Below are 19,451 nucleotides of genomic sequence, written 5' to 3' on the forward strand. Positions count from 1 at the left end.
CCTGGAGTATGGTTCCACCAATGCGATATACTGCTGCTATTCTTTTCACCCCAAAGTGCATATAATGATATTATTAACTCCGCCATTGGCCGTCCCAAGCCCGGATGAGAAAGGAGGAGGGTTATACTTGTAGATAGCAACCATAATATGGAAAAAACATATTGCTAAAGAAACCTCAACCATTGTTAGAAAACAGACACAAAACCAAGAGGGAGAAGTACTGGGGAAAATGAAGCCAGTCAGTGAAAGCCCCACTGGGGAAGCTGACAGGCGGAAAACTCCAAGAAAAAACCACTTCAGCCCAAAACGTTTAACCAAAATTGGATCCTGGAATATTAGACTTTGTATGAAAGTGGAAAGCTAACTTACAAACCAGATAAATGAACAGATACCAAATATAAATACTAGGTCTAAACGAAACAAGATGGAATGGTAGCGGAGAAATCCAACTAACAACAAACAAATACATTTTATATTCTGGAAACCAGAAGAAGATGACACACGTAGCAAAGGTGTAGCTTTCATGTTAACAACAGATGCTAGAAGAGCATCTGTTGGACACCAGTTTCTGAAAGAATCTTCAAAGCTAGATTTGAAACTTAATAAAGAAATGTGACTATAATAAACATATATGGACCAACGAACAATACAAAAACAGAAGAGAAAGAAGTCTTCTATGATATGCTGCAAAAAGAAGTAGATGAAGTAAAAAGTAAATATATGCTTTTAATTATAGGTGACATGAATACAAAAGTAGGAGATAGTAACGAGGGATATGAACGAATAATGGGAAAAGAAAGTTTAGGAAACTGCAACGAAAATGGGGAAATCCTAAAAGACTTTTGCACTTTCAATGATGTGATCATAGAAGGAATCTTATTTAAACATAAAGACATCCACAAACAGACGTGGGTATCACTTGATAAGAAATCCAAAAACCAAATAGACCATATTTTTTAATAAACAGACCTTGAAGAACCTCTTTGATGGATGTAAGAGTTTGGAGAGGTGCAGACGCCTTTACAGACCACTTATTATTGATTGCAAAAATAAAAATGAAACTAAGAAAAATGTTTAAAGGCAAGAACCAAATATTAAATACAATATATCCAAACTGAAAAACAAGGATACTAAAGACAAATATAAAGTAACAATAAGGAATAAATATGGAAGCCTTGTAGAACAACATAAGGAAACAGACATTGAAGAGAACTGGGAAAAAATAAATAATATATTTAATAGTACTGCCGAAGAAGTTCTGGGAAGGCATAGTAGGAATCACAAACAATGGATCTCTGAAGAAACCATCAAATTATGTGAAGAAAGGAAAGCTTTGTGGAATACGCTTCTGCAAAGTACAGAAGAAAACAAAAGAAATAGGATAAATGAAAGATACCGGCTTAAAAACGGACAGGTAAAACAAAAGTGCAAGGAAAGATAGAAGAGTTTTCCAGGAAGAAATGTGTAAAGAGGCTGAAGAAGCAGCAAGTAAATTTGGCCCAAAGAGGTTGTTTGAGATAACAAGAAAGTTAGCTGGGAAGAGTTTTAAAAGAGAAGGGCCTGTAAAAATTAAACAAGGAAAGTTACTCACAAGTGAAGCAGACATAGAAAAAAGATGGGTAGAACATTTCCAAGAAATTTTAAATGGAAAAATAGAAATCCTAGAACAAGAAATACCAGAAACACCAGAAGAAGAAATACTTAAAATAAATACAGGAGCTATAACTAAACTAGAAATAACTCAGGCAGTAAAGAAAACAAAATACAATAAAGCAGCTGGGAGTGACAATATACAGGCTGAACTACTTAAGTTCAGCTTAAGTACTTAAATGCTACACCTGCTATTTAATCAAATATGGGAAAAGGAGGACAAGCCAGATGATTGGAATACAGGATTCCTGGTGAAAATGCCAAAAAAGGGAGATATAACACTTTGTAAAAATTGGAGAGGGATTTCACTTCTAAATGTTGTAAGTAAAGTATTTACTAGATTTTGCCTAGAAAGAATGAAACAAGAAATTGAAACTAAACTGAGGAAGGAACAAGCTGGGTTCAGGCCAAGCAGATCTTGTATTGATCAGATAATAACATTAAGAATAATTGTTGAACAGTCAATAGAGTGGCAGAGTAGCCTATATTTGGGATTCATCGACTTTCAACGTGCATTTGATAGCATAGACAGAAATACTAATGAATTAATGAAATTAATGAAGCTACGGGATTCCCCAGAAAATCATAAATATAACAAAGAAAACTCATGAAAAATACAAAATCCAAATAATAAATAATGGCAAACTATCAGAACCATTTGCAACAAACACAGGAGTAAGATAAGAATGTATACTCTCCCCGACCATCTTTCTGATTGTTATTGATTAGGTGCTGAGTAAAACATCTGAAGAAAGAATTGGCATTCAATGGGAATGGTCAAATAAAATCAGTGACCTGGATTTTGCAGGCAATATATGCCTTTTGGCACAAAAGGATTACTTGGATTACACCACACTTGGATTACTGGGCGCAGATTTGGTCTCCAGGGTTTCAAGGGGATAAAGAAGCTGTGGAAATGGTGCAAAGAAGAGTTACAAAGATTATATCTGGATTATGGGATTTAGATTATGAGGACAGATTGCGAGTATGTGGATTACAGACTCTGGTTAACAGGAGAAAGAGGGGTGATATGATAGAGGTCTATAAACTTTTGAATGGGTGTTATAGCATTTCAAATGAAGAAATGTTTCGTTATATGGAAGGCGGGGAGAGAACACGGGGGCATCCATGGAAGTTAAGTTGTTCTCAGTCAAGAAAGGGGTAAGAGCTAGGTTTTTTCTCTCAGAGAGCAGTGAGTGAGTGGAATAATTTGTCCTTAGGGGTAGTGAGTGCATCTAGTGTAAATGAATGGGAAGGTATGATAGCTGGGTTGGGTAATTTACAGCCTCCCTCGATGAGTCCTTGACTCCCTGGAGGTCTCAGATAATAATAATAATAAAAAACATCAACACCTCCAAAAGAAAATAGATAATTTAAAACCAGGAAGCAAATAAATGTGGATTGAAAATAAATCACAACAAGACTAAAGTAACGAAGATAAACCCCAAACAAGAATTAGTCTTTGAAATACTAGGGAAAACACTGGAACAGGTAGACAACTTTATCTACCTGGGATCACTGATCAGCACACATGGAGGAACCAAATAGGACATACAAAATAGAATCCAGAAAGCACAGATTGTATTCAGTATGATGAAGAAAATTTGGGGATCCAAAGAAATAAAATTAAAAACCAAAATTAGGCTCTTCAACACTAATGTTAAACCAGTTTTACTATATGGAGCTGAGACATGATCACTAACAAAGGAAAACATAAATAAAATACAGGTCTACATAAACAAATGCTTGAGGAAGATACTAGGAATATACTGGCCAAATAAAATAACAAACATAGAACTTTGGGAAAGAACAGGTCAAACCAGCATCAGAAATGAAATCACTAAAAGAAAATGGAACTGGATAGGTCACACAATCAGGAACCCAGATAAAGAAATAGCAAACATTGCACTAGAATGGAATCCCCAAGGCAAGAGGAAAAGAGGTAAACCCAGGATAACATGGAAAAGAGAACTATAAATAGAGGCAAGACAGCTGGAACGTTCCTGGAAAGAGATCAAAAAGAAGCATTGAATAGTCAGATGGAAGTCAACGGTTGAGGCCCTATGCTCCGCAGGGAGCGAAGAGGATAGGTAATGATATTATTATATTGTATTTGAAGGAAACACAAAAAAAGATGTATAAAATAACGAGCAGCACCTTGTTTATTGCAACTGTTGAATAGCTCATAATAAAATTTTTATCATCGAAAAAACCCTATACATGGAGTACACATAACGATTGTGAATATGCATGTTTGACATTACTGAATTCCGCAAACTGCAATGTTGGACTGTTTAATCTGCTTATAATTGCTTCAACGATTATCCAAGGAATTTATTATTTAGTATGCTCCGAGTAAATCACCGCACCTCTTACTATAAGAGCTCTGGAGTAGCTTGGAAAGTTCCTGTTTCGTCTCTAAGAGCGGATTATGTAAAAAATAAATAAAGAAAAACATTATTTATTATTTTAAAAAACCCTTAGTCCATCAACAGCTAATCTAGTGTACTACAGGTTCACAGTCCATTGTAGTTGGTGGGTTGAAGTTACATTAAAATAAAAATTGCTTCTTGAAGTGGATAAATTTATGTGCTCGGCATTTAAATAGATATTGCAGTATAAAGAAATGTCTTATTTTTTAAGACTGCGTTGATTATCAAATTAGTTTATTCTCTATTTACAAAAGTAAAAACATAAATATCAGTCTTCTAAGAGTTGTAGAGTAAAAAAAAAGTATTAATTATATATTTGGTTTTATCCTTTATCCAAGTTTGCGCCTGAAGTACTTTCAGGACTGGGACAACTCGTGGCAAAGGTGGTATAAGTTACCATAGTATAAATATAAGCAAGGAGACGTGATTTGCATTATGGGATAATAAGGCAAGTGATGAGAACTTATACCACTTTTGCCACGAGTTGCTCCAGTCCTGAAAGTGCTTCAGGCGCAAACTTTGTTGCTTACTTGGATAAAGGATAAAACCAAATACTGTATATAATTAGTAGCATAGCCAAGTGAAAAATCTTCCATAAAAAAAGTATATTTAAATGTGACAGTAACGTATGTAACAGCGGGCAAAAACTGTTTATAATGATGTATGACCTTTGGCATCATTTTTATTCGTTCGGAGAAGATCAAGGTGGCAGCGTTTTATCTCATGACGAACAGACTATTCATTCCCTCTGAATTCGTCAAATTTCACACTACCGACACTTTATTTGTGAGGCACTGTGAAAGATCAATGAGTGCCGCAACCAGCTGAAAGGTAACATCGGCGTGCGCTGCAGTCAACACTGAGCGCTTCTATCTAGGAAACGTTAGGCAATCTCGAGTAAATAAGATGAAAAATAGCACACGCATGATGTTACATTCCTTGTTCATGCGCCTGTCTAATACGTTAGTGTATATTCAAATATATTTTAATTTATTAAAAGCAATACTGCACTAAAATAGACACATATTTTCTTTTAGGCCATACTGAGCCGAACGTTTTCTCTTTTGCATATCAGCAGCTGTAACTGTTGCTCATATTTTTGTGTCCTATTCCGTGTTCAAAAGTTTTCAACTTTGGGAAACAGTAAAGGGAACGCTTCCATAAAACAGTCACAAGGACGTCATTACATTTAGCATTCGTATGGGGAAAAAACACCTGGGTTCGAATCCCATACACGACTGGAGGAATCTTCATAAGGATTTTTCAAGTTTTACTTGAAAAATCCTTTAGTTACTCGTTCTCATATGGAGATTTTGCTTCCAGATGCGTAAAGTTAGATGGAATTACTACCAAAACAGCTAAAGAAAGAAGACTAGTATATTATCTGTTAATAGCGTGTGTTCTCCAGCTAGTCTGTCTGATTTGAGGAATAAAACACCCTTCCACCTCGGTATGAGATCTGGTAACTGGTTTTCATTTAGCGTCCTTGACTAGTTTCGAACCTGGGTTTCTCCAACCAAAGAGAAAATGCTCGAGAAAAAACCCACAGGCATAATTGCCTGTTAACTGTGAAAAAAAAATGTTCTCATAATCTCAATAATCAAGTCGACCTTCTCAAATGCTGAGAAAGCTCTACAGAAAGCTCGACTACTGCAAGACGATAAAATCATATAATTTCTTAAAGGCTAAGCGCTGATTTAAGTAATTCACTGATAAGTTCCTAAATCTATTGACCTGGTGCAGTTTCGATGGGGAAAAAAAGCAAACGCAAAAAAAATCCTTTTATTATACTTTCCTATCTGCTTAATCGACCCATTAATTTCAATGGTACCGACAAGGTGACCAGTTTATAAAAACGAGACGCAAATAGAACAATTAAGGAAATAAGTGCAGTTAATTGAATTTTCATTAAGCACGAAATGCTTTAGGAACAGGAATCGTTTCTGAATGGCAGAAATAAATTACTGGAAAAATCCAATCAACAGGCGAAAAAAAAAAACTTAACAATACTGAGCAAATTCTAGTTCTATCATCATGCTAAGGAAATAATTCTGTATAATAATTCTGTATATAGATCAATGCTTTTGCTGCAAGTTTGCAAAATATTATTCTGGTCTGTAAGACTTGAATAAGTTTATAAGAACAAGTCTATGAGAGATTTTAAATAATTGTCTTAATTTTCTGTCTGAATAAACACGAATTTCTAAACAAATTGCTTTAAAGATCATTCATGAACTCGTGTCGCTGGTCAAAGTGGAGAGATATTAAATATTTTTGTACAAATCAGTTTTAGAATTCGGATCGCCATTTTCTGAATATTCTTCTCTCCTCGACTTAATGGTCGAAGGATAAGAATGCTACTTTACTAGGAAATAATAAATAACAATACAGTTAAGTAAGTATTTATCTGTAGATGGGAAAATTTTCAGGTTTTTTCCAGGTACTACAGTTTTACAGTAAAAAAATAGTTTTCAGGAGAAAACCCTTCCATCTCCATTTGAGATAGGTTTCAGTTGAAAAGCCTAAATAAGAATCCTTCGCGTTTTACAGAGGAATCGAACACAGATTTTCTCCAACCACACGGCTTGATCTATACCAACCAGAATACAGAGGATTTGCTGTTTTGTGTGATTAGTGAATTTTATCCTCTGCGGGAAGGATATTCGAAGAGGATAAGTATATCTTTTAGAATCTTATGAAGAATCTTTTCGATCAAAAAAGGAAGGAAAACTCATCATCATCAAATTCCTGGCATATATGCCCTAAAGAGACGTACATGATACCATGACAGAATACCATTATATACTACAACCCCGCAGTATATTGCATTTCCTAGGATTGCATAATGCCAGTGAAGAGAATAATTCCCTGGATGACCACTCTCTCTCTCTCTCACCGATTCTCTCCAATAATTCTGTCATAGGCGTTTGCTTTCTGGGTTTTGTCTCTCTATAGGTATTTCCATGGGTAACGGTCCGCTGACTGGCCACCATCACTGGCCAACATCCATTTATATTCCAGCTTCAAATGTATCTCATGAGAACAGCCTCACTCACTCCTCATTCTCCAAAAGATTACTTTTTTCCTCTTACTATCATGTCCACACGGAACTAATGTATTACATGTCATGCAACCAGTAGTGTGTGGATCTGACATAAAAAAAAAACAAAAAATAAATAAACATGACTACGTTTGTATTATTAATAACTTCAAATTAATAATTTTCCTCTAAACGAAGGCTTCTCACCAACTTACCATCATTTGGCCTGCCTTCGTTCTTGTGTAAATGGATCGCCAGTTTTCTTTCAGATCGATCGCTACGTGTAATGGTGGATAGTGTTCTCTCCTCAGACTTTCCGTCAATCCGGTGTCCTTCAGGTTCTGTCATTTCACCCACTGTCTTCCTGATTTATATAAACCATTTGCTCTCTTCGACTGCAACCCTATCCATAGTTTAGCTTATGATAGCACACTTGTCCTTCTCATATGACAAGCCTTGACGTGCTCAAACAACTGAATCTTCAAGAGCATCTATATTAAGTACACTGAAGGCTGATCTCCATATAATCCTTGATTGTTGTGAAAGCAACCTAGATCTTCTCCACTTATGTTTGAAAATGCTCAGCTCAAAGGTAACGACCAAATCTCTCTTCTCAGACTGATTCTCACTCCAAACCTTTCCTGGTACAATCATATCACTGCTATAACACAGCAGCTTCTAAAAAACTTGGCATCCTTTTCCAGTTATGACGGTACTTCTCTGCCGGACAGTTCTTTCTCTGTATAAATCTCAAATTAGACCAACATTGGAATTCTGCTCTCATGTATGGGGTGGTACACCTAAGAATTCCTTAAAGATTCTTGATGATGTTCAGAAAAGGGAAGTCCGGTTGATCAATGACACTTCTCTTACAGACGCTCTTCAGCCACTTTCCCATAGAAGATCAGTTTCTCCATTGTGTCTCGTCTACAGATATGTCCATGGCCATTGTTCAGCAGAATAAGCATCGATTATTCCTCATATTTCTGTCGGATCTACAGGAACACATACTACAGCTGCTCAACATCCTAATAATCGAACTGCATACTCACCGAACCTGCTACTTCCAGTAGCAGATTCGGTGAGTATGCAGTTCGATTTTTCATTCCTTTCTCCTCAATTCTGCGGAAGAATCTGCCCCATGAAGCATTTCCGAAGGACTACAATCTTCTACAGTTCAAGAAGAATATCAACACATTATATTATTCCTGACCCCACCCTCACACGGCATCTGTTTGCTATAGGCTCTTCAGCCTTTCGTATGTGCCATAAATGCATAACAAAATACTTGGAAAGACTGTAAAGTGAAACAAATAGTGACCGAGCAGTAGAAAGGCAGCTGGAGTAGATGATGTTCGGCTAAAAATGTTCAAATATGGAGGTATAAGTTTTGCAACAGCTTCAGAGCGTGATTCAGAGCGCTTGGTAAAAGAGGTTGAATTCCATATGATTGGAGCAAAGTTCTCATTGTTCTCATCTGTACAAAAATGGAATAAAGGTGAATGTGAGAAACACGGAAGAATTTCTCCAATAATAGTTGAGAAATCATGGTAATATAACAAGGATCTGTACATTTTGTAGATCTGGAAAAGGCATACAACAAGGTGCTCAGAGGCTTTTCAAAACGCTTCATTTATATGAGGCAAATGCAATATTATTATTATTATTAGTAGTAGTAGTAGTAGTAGTAGTAGCAGCAGCAGCAGTATAGTAGTATGTAACACATCCAAGAAGTCTAATCATTAAGTTATAAGTCAGAAGTTAGAATAGAAGGAAATACAGGAAGATGGTTTGATGTAAAATCAGGTGTAAGACAAGGATGCGCATATCTCTACCCTTATTCATCGTCTATATGGATCACATTATGAAAGAAAGTGGCACTGGGCAAGATATTAGAATTGGAGATGTCAAACTTAGCTCTTTGCTTTATGCAGATAATATTGTACTCATAAACGCATTTATTTCAAGTCTTCAGGATTCTCTAACTAAACTGAATAACAGCTGTAATAAATTTGGGATGAAAATCAGCAATAAAAAGACTGAATCTATGAAAATAGGATGGAGCATTCTCAGTGGAGATCCTGTAAAACAAGTAAGATATTTCAGCAATTTAGGCCAAGTTTTACGAAATGCAGGAAGATAGTTTGATGTAAAATTGGGTGTAAAACAAGGATGCACAATATCTCCCCTCTCATTCATCATCTATGTCGCAAATGTTGAATATGGTAAATATTAAATATGGAAATAGACAAGAGAATAAACAAAACTATTATGTTGGGGAGGAAGTTGAGTAAAGTTATATGGAATAAGAGAGAAATTAAAAGCACAAACCTACCAGTTTACAAGAGCGTGTTCAAACCAGTTTTAAGTAATGGATTTCAGAGTGGGTCAAGAAATAAATGACTTGGTCAAATATTAGACACTACAGATATGAGAGTGCTGAGAAATAGTAAGGGCAGTAACATGCAGTGCATCGATGGCAGAATCGTATAAAAATGCAGCCATTAGGAAGGAACTTTAGATTGTTTGCATTCAAGAATGTGTGAGCGTGAGCAGAGCTAATCTAAGGCTGTATAGTCAGTTAAACAGAATTAGAGTAAAAAGGTTATGAAAACAGATGTTTGATGCCAAGATGGCAGGAAAAAGACCCAGAAGAAGACCAAGGACGAGGTGGATTGATTCAGTCAAAAGTGTGCCTTAGAAGAACAAAATGTGTTAGATACGACAATACTAGAGCATTGAACAGTAATAGACAAATTTGGAAGAAAATTGTTGATAAGAATGTAAACTTAATCATGTAGTGCTGTTCATAGTAGCCTGAGCACCCACTGCAGGTACATGTCAGGAAATCGATAATGATAATGATCAAGGCACTTCTAACTGCAATCACACTTCTCTTTCTACATCTTCTTTCTCTGTAATTTTTTTTCCTGCCGTCCTGGCAACAAACTTTATTTATTGTTAATCTTTCCTCGCCCATTTTGTTGAAGTAACTCATATTAGCTCTGCTCACGTTCTTGAATGTTATGATCTCAAGTTCCTTCGTAATAAAAACCGTAACTTTTAATTGCATAACGCTTATTTCAAATTTGTCAGGTTAATTTGTACACTTATTCACATATAAACCGTTTTATCAAACAAGTTAAATCGAATTTCTTATTTTAATATCTTTCCACCCTTAGCCATCGCAGATAGCTGGACCAAGACAATCAAATATTTAATAGGCATCTGGGAAGGGGAGTGCAGTAGACAAATGTCGCCATCTCGTGGTCTCTAATTATAACACTATATATAATTGTCTGACATAGAGTGAGTTCTATGATCGATTTTCTTGAGTTGTCGGAATATTAACTCCGAGTTTTCAGGTAGAAAACATTCTACTTGCCTGTTTCGGAGATCGACTAACTTAGGAACGGGTCGAAGAAAAGATTAGAAAAAAGTTCCCCTTATAGACTAATAAAACTGAACTTAGAGTAGTTTTTCGTCTAACTGTTTTGCGCTATGAAAAAGCCATTTCCACAGTGCTGCACAGGCTTATTCAAGCAAGGAACGACAAAGAGAATCAACCGGAGATGATGTCGATGAAAACTGAAATTCGCACTCTTAGAGCTTCATCTTTCCGGATATACTTCTCCTCGAAAAAGCAGCTACTGGATGTGAAAATGTCTAATAACATTGGACTCATCGACGAAGTGATTCAGTTCCAAAAATCACGGTTCCGACATGTAGGTAGCAGAGAATAATTGACTATCCAATCCATGAATACTACACAGTAGACGACATGTATTATTGTGACAAAATGATCTATTACTACATTCTCCCGGATAGCGGTTTCGTGTTCACAAATGAAAGAGAATCCGGAGACTAGGTGAGCAAAGAGAGTGTACCATTCCTCGCTGCATGCAGCTGGACTGGAATGGATAGGAGAAAGCTGCTTAACATCGGTAAAACCGAAAACTCAGTGTGTCTGCGTGGAGTGCAGTCAATATAATGAAATATACGTTGAACTGCAGCGTCTAAATGAACTCGTCTATTTGTAAAGAGTGGGTTTTAGAATTTGATAAAGGCAAAAGCATAAGGTACACTGACCGACAGATAATTGCACATCTCATAAAACTGACGTTTAGACCCCAAGTCATAGAAACTGCAAAATTGTATTTCTTCCCTCAAACACGACCAGCTCCATACAACTATTACATTAACGAGTTACAAAAAAACGATAAGAATTTAAATTTAAAACAGTATTGGTTTTTGATCAACTCATTTATTTCTAACTAATCTTTCTGTCAAATGCATAAGCTAAAATTGGTTTGAATACCTTCTTCTGTACTGCTACTTTGGTGTTCTGGCTAACGTATCTTTCGTCCCACATAAAGTCTCTCTGTGTCATGGTCATCTCAGCTGCACTTAAAATGCTTGCAGTTTTTGAATAACACAAAGACTTTTGTGACTTGCCTAATGTCTGAATTTTTTACAACAGCTTTCTTTTAAAAGAGATGGGCAAATCACTCTTCATCCACTGGTCCAATCTCCATTAATTATTACATAAATTGGTTACCCTTGGCTATAATTTCTAGGTCTTGTGTATTGTTAAAGAATATAATATTTGTTAAAGATAACTATACTTTAGCACATATTGAAGATTGATACCAATAGCAAGATTGGCATTTTTGAGCTCTTAATCATTTTCGCTTTTCTAGAATTCATTTCAAGTTCCACTAGTTCGCTTGTATTGTTTCATTTGTTTATCATTTTCATCAATTAAGTGGGGGATCGAGAATATGGCAATAATTAGTCGAAGACTACTCGGTTTCTTTTCAAAGATAATGATGCTTTTGTTGGTCCGGTCAAGATTTCTGAACACATGTTCGTGTGTCGCTGGATGTAGTTTAAGGACTACTCGGTCATCTCGTAGAACAGCTTTATTGATCGGGAAGTACTCTCCTTTTCTATCTGTTCAAAGAGTTGCTTAATGCCTCTTTGCACAGAATAAATAGCTTAGATTAGCTTCATATCTTCAATTTTTATGTCACCTTGTATTAACCATCATAATTACAGATAACTAAGACTGTTATTCCAACATGAAGATAATAAAATAATATATGCAATATTAATAGTACATTTAATATGATTTATATTTATATGATATATTACATGATTATATAATTATATGATTTATATGATATATTACATGATTATATGATTTATATGATATATCTATTATATTTAATATGATTTATTCCCTTACCCGTATCATGCAAAGGTAAACGGATCTGATCTGATTAAGAAAATCTGAATCTGAATCGAATTACATCCGTGAAGGTGGTTTCATAAAAAGAACGATAAAAATGCAAATTGGTCTCCGACACATCGGCATTTGCCAAGTTTAACAGTACTTATATTTTCGCCTTCCCTTGCGTCATTTTTGTCTTAGTCACTAGATATATCACTCGTGAAAATTTTATATATATTTTATAGCAACCATACACATCGAACGTTGAACGGCCTGCAGCACATAGCAGACTGCTGGGTTAGAGGTTGGAAAAACAAAGCAAGAAATTACTGACATTTCTGTTGATAAACTGTAGATTGTAAAAGTTGAAGACTGCTGGCGAAGGAAAGATGCATCAAAGAATAGACGTGGATGAGAGGAAGAAAAAAGCTAACGTTAGATGAACTTGATATTAGAATATACTGCATGGCGACTAGATGATGGTCTTTTTTTATAGGTTTCCGACTTTGCTTTTTTTTATCTCAGTTAATCCTGCCATGTCACAACCACGTTTAATCATAGTTCATCTTGCTGTTCAAGTTTAGACTCTGATCCATTAACAGACAATGGAGCAGTTATATTTTACTCCATCCTGAAAAGACGTCAGCGTGCCATAAAACTAAAACATCGGTAAGATGGAAAAACAATCTAAGGTGGAGAGACATTGATAAAAGAAGAAAATATTTGTCTCAGACTTCGTATTAACAAATATGATAACTAATGATAACTAACAGTGTAATAAGTTTTGAGTCTGAATAACAGCAAACATTCAGATTTACTCACCAAGCAATTTGCCTGCTAACAAAATGAATATCTACTGATCGGGAACTGCGTATCACGCGTTTTACACCTCCCGCCCCTCTTAAGACTTTAGTTTATTGGGATGTAGGGCAGAAGCAACTCAGGCTAAGGCCAGTATATCATGTCTGTTAATTGCGCGAGTTCTGATGCTGCTTTGTGGGATGAAACCATGAGATCGATTAGCTCACATTCAGATGAAAAGCCCTGATAAAGGTTCTTCGCATCTTAGACAAGATTCGAACCTAACCGAAGGGCAGGATCTTAAGCCGTGGGTAATAAATGAATATAAAGTTTTTAATAACTAATGATCAATGAAACAGAATTCAACTTTGATCAATCTTATATATTACTTACTCGACTAATCCCAATCGCAGATGGCCTATCAATTAGAAAACAGTTATAGATTGAATAAGTACCTGCCCATCAATAACTTTATTTCAGAAAATACATTACCCCACAAATCCTTTCCATTTCTACTTTTATAACTGCAGGATCGTTACTCTTTCCAAAGTTGTAATGACCTAGGGATGTAGCCAGAGCTGTACGTCCAAAACCCATTCTTGTCTTCATCCATTCTGCTTTTCTTTTTTACTTCGGCGTGCCTTACATGGTCAGTTCAAGGAGTATTAAAGGATTGCTTATACGAATCCGTAAGAGAGAGAGAGAGAGAGAGAGAGAGAAAGAGATAAACACGGGACACTTTTTTCTATGCCTCCAATTAAAACAATGAAATGGAAACATAATTCTAAGGAGAATAAAATATAGCTGAAGACAGTATTTCAGCTATTCATGCGAAGTATAAAATATACGAGTAACTTAATTACTCATCATTTTTAAAAACTGCAGCTAAATGTTCAATCTAAATTATCAGTGATTTTATTTTATTTCCAGCAACACGAATAAGCTAAAAGGGCATACACATTACGGTAATTATTCGGTTGTTAAATAAAAAATACTATTGCATTATTCTAACACTGATCAATGTTATATATTTAATTATAGAAATACTAGATTTTTAGAATGCGAAAGACTAACATAATTTCTGAATATTTCGTGGGATATAAAAAAGGTCGCAAATTCTGATAAATCATGCCCGAGTTCCTTCATTCCCCCATTCAATTTTCCCTGATTCTCTCTCTCTCTTCTGTTTCTTTTTCCACCCCCCCTAAATGATTAATAGTTCCCTTTATATTATACGAAGTTTTCTGAATACTGCTGTAAAGTTTCTCCCGCATCTGTCAAAACCCACGGGATATTAGTACTGCGTTTAATCTCCTGGCCTCTACATCATCTGTAATGTTACCTAAACGACATTGCATCATACATCATGCATCTGCTGTTTCTTCCTGTCGTGTTTCGTATATTCATTGCTAGTAATATTCCCGTTATATCTACTCCTTTGTCAACCGTCCCTGTAATAGTTTGTTTTATGTTATACTTCTCTATTTCATAAAGATATGAAATTGGATGGTAAAGTGGGGTTTTAATATATTTTAAAAGATTGCGTGCCTAAAAAGAGGATTCTGGTTGTTTTCCAAAAATATTGATAAATAAAATAAAAACACACCGCAATAAAAATGTTTTATATAATATGTTGTCTCTCGTTTTATATAATACGCTTGACTCTCGGTCGTAATACGTATTTTTGCATAAAATAAATAACTCAGTATTTAACGGCGATCACGCGCATATAATAAAAAACCTCAAGCAATGTTCATTACTCATATTACTTACTGATTTATACAATTGTGACTTCGCTAGCATAATTATAATCCTAGAAACGTAGCAGTAATTACTAACTTATAAATAAAACTGTAGGTAAATTTCGGTGAAGTTAACAGCAGTTTGAAAGTAAAGCACTTACTACTGTAAATGCTTTAGTTGTACTTTTATAACACTTTATTAATGTAAAACTTTATAAATGTTTGTAACTGTTTATAACTTCATAACAGAAACAATCATTATATTCTCGGGGGAATTTATAAGTTAGTCTAAATAATCGCAATTTATTCTTGTGCATTTAAGCCTCCTTCCATACTCTTCCGGTGAAAGGAAAGAGTACCAAATAATTTCGAATTCATTAGCTAAAAAAAGGACAAAATACGATTCTGACTTACAATCCTTGACAAACAAGCTCAGCTGGACTCTGTTGGTATGACAGAGCTTCACATTGAATGTGTTATTTCTTTTCCCGAAGAGGAAGTTAATCTACGGCACATCACAAGGAATAACTGCCGAGAGAGTAGTTTGACCCTGGAAAGACTATAAAGCCGTGAGATCACACTGGAAATGAAGACGATACCAGATAAACAAGAATAATTCCAGCAATTCAGGAAATACCAGAGAATCGGAAATTTATCGCGGTGCCTTCTCCGAGGTAAAAACACTGACGCAAATTTTAAGGTTCAAGAAACAGAGTTCAGTAAAATAGTTTTTCATAAAAACTGCTCCAGTTCAACGGGGGTGTGTTAATTTAAATTAATATAATTTAAATTAATCTTCGGTCATTTCTATATATTAATAAGTTTCGTTAAGGAAGAATATGTCCGATCAAAGATTAGAACGAAACAAAACCGCAGTTGTAAGAATATCATCGCGTTCTTCTTTTGAATTTAAATGAACTGACTCTCATTGAAATACATCTTAAAATATACAATTAATTCCAAACTGAACTGAAGGGAAGCATTTCTGTGCGCAGTGCGGGTAAGTGATTAGAAGGAAGGAAGAAGGCTTTTATGTTTTTTGAAGAGCTAAAAAGTTGTGAAAAATGAAGTAAGGAAGACTTTTTTTTAAAGGGCACAGGTATATGGAATAAAAAGAAGGAAGAAAGATGAAGATTGGTTTACTTATTCTGAATGGGAGCAATGAACAAATGTTACCCAGCAGTTGCTCGCGTACTGGGTTAAGAGAAAGTGGAGTGACGGTGGCAGCCAATTTTCTGCAAAACTGGCACCACATAAATATCTATGAAAGAGTCATAAGGTAGAAAAAACAGAGAGCCCTCTTGCGGAAAGCATAACATATTAAAGAAGATTTTGGTGCACCACTCCAAATATAAGACAGAATTCTAACATGGGACAGGTTGGGCTTTATACAATGTCAAACAGCTGTACAGGTGAGAGAGAAGTGGTTTCTGAAGTGAAAGTGATTATAGCAAGAACGGTTAGAGGTGTTAGTTAAGGCAGTCCAAGAAGGGAGATATCTGTTCTTGAGTGGAGTTTCGGTATTATCAAAGATGGGAATGGTGAAGGGTGTTCTTTCTAATGGAAGGACTCTGTTTCGGTGGCATTGAAAAGGTAGCTTCGCCTCCTCGATATCGACTTAGCTGTGGAAAGGTTTCAATTATACCTAATAATGGAACAGCATTAACCACTTTATAAATATTATACAAAAGTGATTATTAAAGAGCAATTATCATCATAACTTGATATGCATCCTCAAGCAGTGTACAGGATACATAACAGTACAAGACGCAAAGATTACATCATTACTAACTTCCTATCACCAATTTTCCTCCAAATTAAACTGTTATTTCTCAGGACTGCAATACTGTTAGATCTTATATTTCAGTCTGCTAAGACACTTCTTGCTATATCAATCCATCTAGATATCGGTCTAGATATCTAGACCTTTTTTCTGAACATCCTGCCAAATAGCACTTGTTTTTCTAACCTTTCCTCTCAAGTTCTGTTTAGGTTATCATACCATCTGAGATTAGCTCCACTCACACATTCCTGAATGCTACAATGTCAAGTTTCTTCCTAATATCTTCATTTTAATATGAATTAAAAGTAATTATTATACAAACCAAATCAGCATGGAAACTATATTCACGTATATAATTCTTCCAGGTAAAAGTTAACAAGTTTTCAGTGTGATTTATTTCCTCCAGAAATGGCCTCATTTCTTTCTTAAAGATTGCTTAGATCTTAATGTAAAGCTAAGAGATTTTTAATCTACTACCTTTACATTAATTAATTAATTAATTAATGAAAATTTTAATTTAATAAATTATTGTATATCAATGCAAAGCTAAGAGATTTTTAACCTCCGATGTGTCTTGTTGGCATGATTGCAAAATGGAGCTTAGGGGTACTTTTTCGCGAATAAATTATTAAAAATTAATAAAGCAAATTAAGTGCATTAGTTCCTCAGATCCTGTAGGCATATTTTATAATTCTTCAGCAAAATCGGTATGTGTTTGAGATATTTGATATTTATGTGAATATTTTAGAGCAGCCTTTATAGCTGAGTAAGGACGATGCCTCGTGGTTGGAAAGAACAGCGTTCGCCTCCCCTCCAGGAAGTGTAAATACCTATGTGTAAATACCTATAAGGTGTACCAATCTGCCATTAATATATTAAACTACATAACTAAATGTCTGAGTACATAACTTGAACATTTCGATAAGCAACAGCATTTTTCCAAATGTGATACCCTTTTCCGTGTTATAAAAAAATTCAAAAGTGAATTTCAAATGAAACGCATGAAACATGAAGAAACAACAACAAACAAGTTAGAAAATTCCTAAGTCTACTTCTTAATACTCGAGTTATACTCCGTATGGTGGCATAAAATTTGAAAAATCCATTTGGATTTTTCAATATTTTGTAGACAATACGATCAGAAAACTTATTACCATGAGTACTGCAACGACAGTATTTCCTGATGCAGAAAGAAGATCGCGAATTATTTATTATAAATAATAAATATTTATCATATATTATGATAATAAATAACAACTTAATTATCAACATAATGCATTATTAATTAAACATTAATTCTTTCATTTATTAATTAATCATGCAGCATATACAAATACTCATTAAATATTCAAATTAAATAATCAACAGACTGCGCTTTAATTTTCCTGCGCAGTTATTAGAAAACAGAAGTGTGATTCAAATCTTGACGAGTGCACGCCACTTAGCATTCTTTTCGAACGTCCTGTTTACTTCTGTTCGGGCATGCGTGTAATGCAGTAATTAATATTAAAGCCTGAATTGAAAGTTCGTTATCGTCTGACAAGTAACCGAAGGCTGACTAACTGATATAAATTTTGTAAATGTTGATGAATTGTAAAAAGTGATGTATTTTAATACGCATTATACATTATTTCAATATAAATTTTCACTCTAGCTCTATTTAAATAAAACAGCACTATTTATTTACTACATATTTGATTGAAATATATTTAATATTGCGTGAAAAATGTAACTCGGAAATAAGAAATTATCGCCCTAGAAATAAAAAAAAAAAATATTTACCCAACATTTGAATGTTTGCTCGAACTAGACTTGCCAGAGATCTATTCGATTATAAAGGTGGCACAAAGTTTTTATGATACTTGTTAGATCACATTATACAACAACACAAAATGTTATTGGAACACCAAATAACTAACGGTTCGCAACAAATGAACGAATAAATGAAGTTAGACCTTGCGCCTTCTAGTGGTTGTAAAGTAACATTCCAAAATAATGTTTGTTTGCTTATAACCGCAGAAAATAAACAAATTTATATTTTTGAATAATGTTACATTGTTTACAAAACTTTATTTGCGTTTAAATAATATTAATAATAATACATTTATTATTGATCATGAAGAGAATATAAAATAGAATAACAGGTGACCAACTTAGGAGAATACTATTTTGGTCCCATGGTATCAGTTACTGAATGGAAAAGATGTCAGCAATGCATGGAAATATTTGAAAAAATGCTTTAATGAGGCGGTATAGTCCGACCACAAAAGCCGTTGACAGACTGCCAAGAAGAGTCAATTCATGTTGAAGGGGGAGAAAGAAATAAGGCTATGTACGAATTGGTCACCAACACGTAAAATCACGTGCTTTATGCGTAAAATTTTCCAACTGTTATACAACCAAAATAGTTACCACTTTAAAAACTACAATGATCATAAAAGAGAAGTTAATTTTCCAACGTGTAATAATAAACACTCATTCCACAATACGGATTGATTATCCTATTATCGGAATGGATTCTCCTTCTTTTTACAAGCGCAGAAGTGTCGAAGGGTCTCGTATCTGTGGGCGTACTATATCTTAATGTATCTCTTGAGTGTAAAGAATAAATAGGAGTGGAGTGAAACGGATGTTCAACCTTGTTTAAGCAAGAGATTCACAAGTTAAGGTGATATGCAAAGGATACCTTGAGAATAAGAGTGAGAGGAGTTATGAAATATATAAAGCTCAGGTCAGAAAATTAACGAGTATTGTGAGGAAACTAAATCGG

At 34.9% G+C, this 19,451-nt stretch overlaps 1 protein-coding gene across 2 annotated transcripts in view; it reads right to left on the minus strand.

Annotated features, from left to right (window-relative positions):
* Positions 1–18,601, minus strand: part of LOC150094511 (uncharacterized) — a 632,643-nt gene extending 614,042 nt beyond the window's left edge. For both annotated transcript variants that reach the window (XM_090412024.1, XM_090412025.1), the window contains exon 1: positions 18,464–18,601. The gene's annotated coding sequence lies outside the window, so the exon portion shown is untranslated. The remainder of the gene's footprint in view (positions 1–18,463) is intronic.
* Positions 18,602–19,451: the final 850 nt, after the last annotated feature.

The sequence above is a fragment of the Typopeltis vanoorti genome, chromosome 22 (genome assembly GCF_054136105.1).
Source record: "Typopeltis vanoorti isolate ZY-2024b chromosome 22, IOZ_Tvanoo_1.0, whole genome shotgun sequence".
Classification (NCBI taxonomy): domain Eukaryota; kingdom Metazoa; phylum Arthropoda; class Arachnida; order Uropygi; family Thelyphonidae; genus Typopeltis; species Typopeltis vanoorti.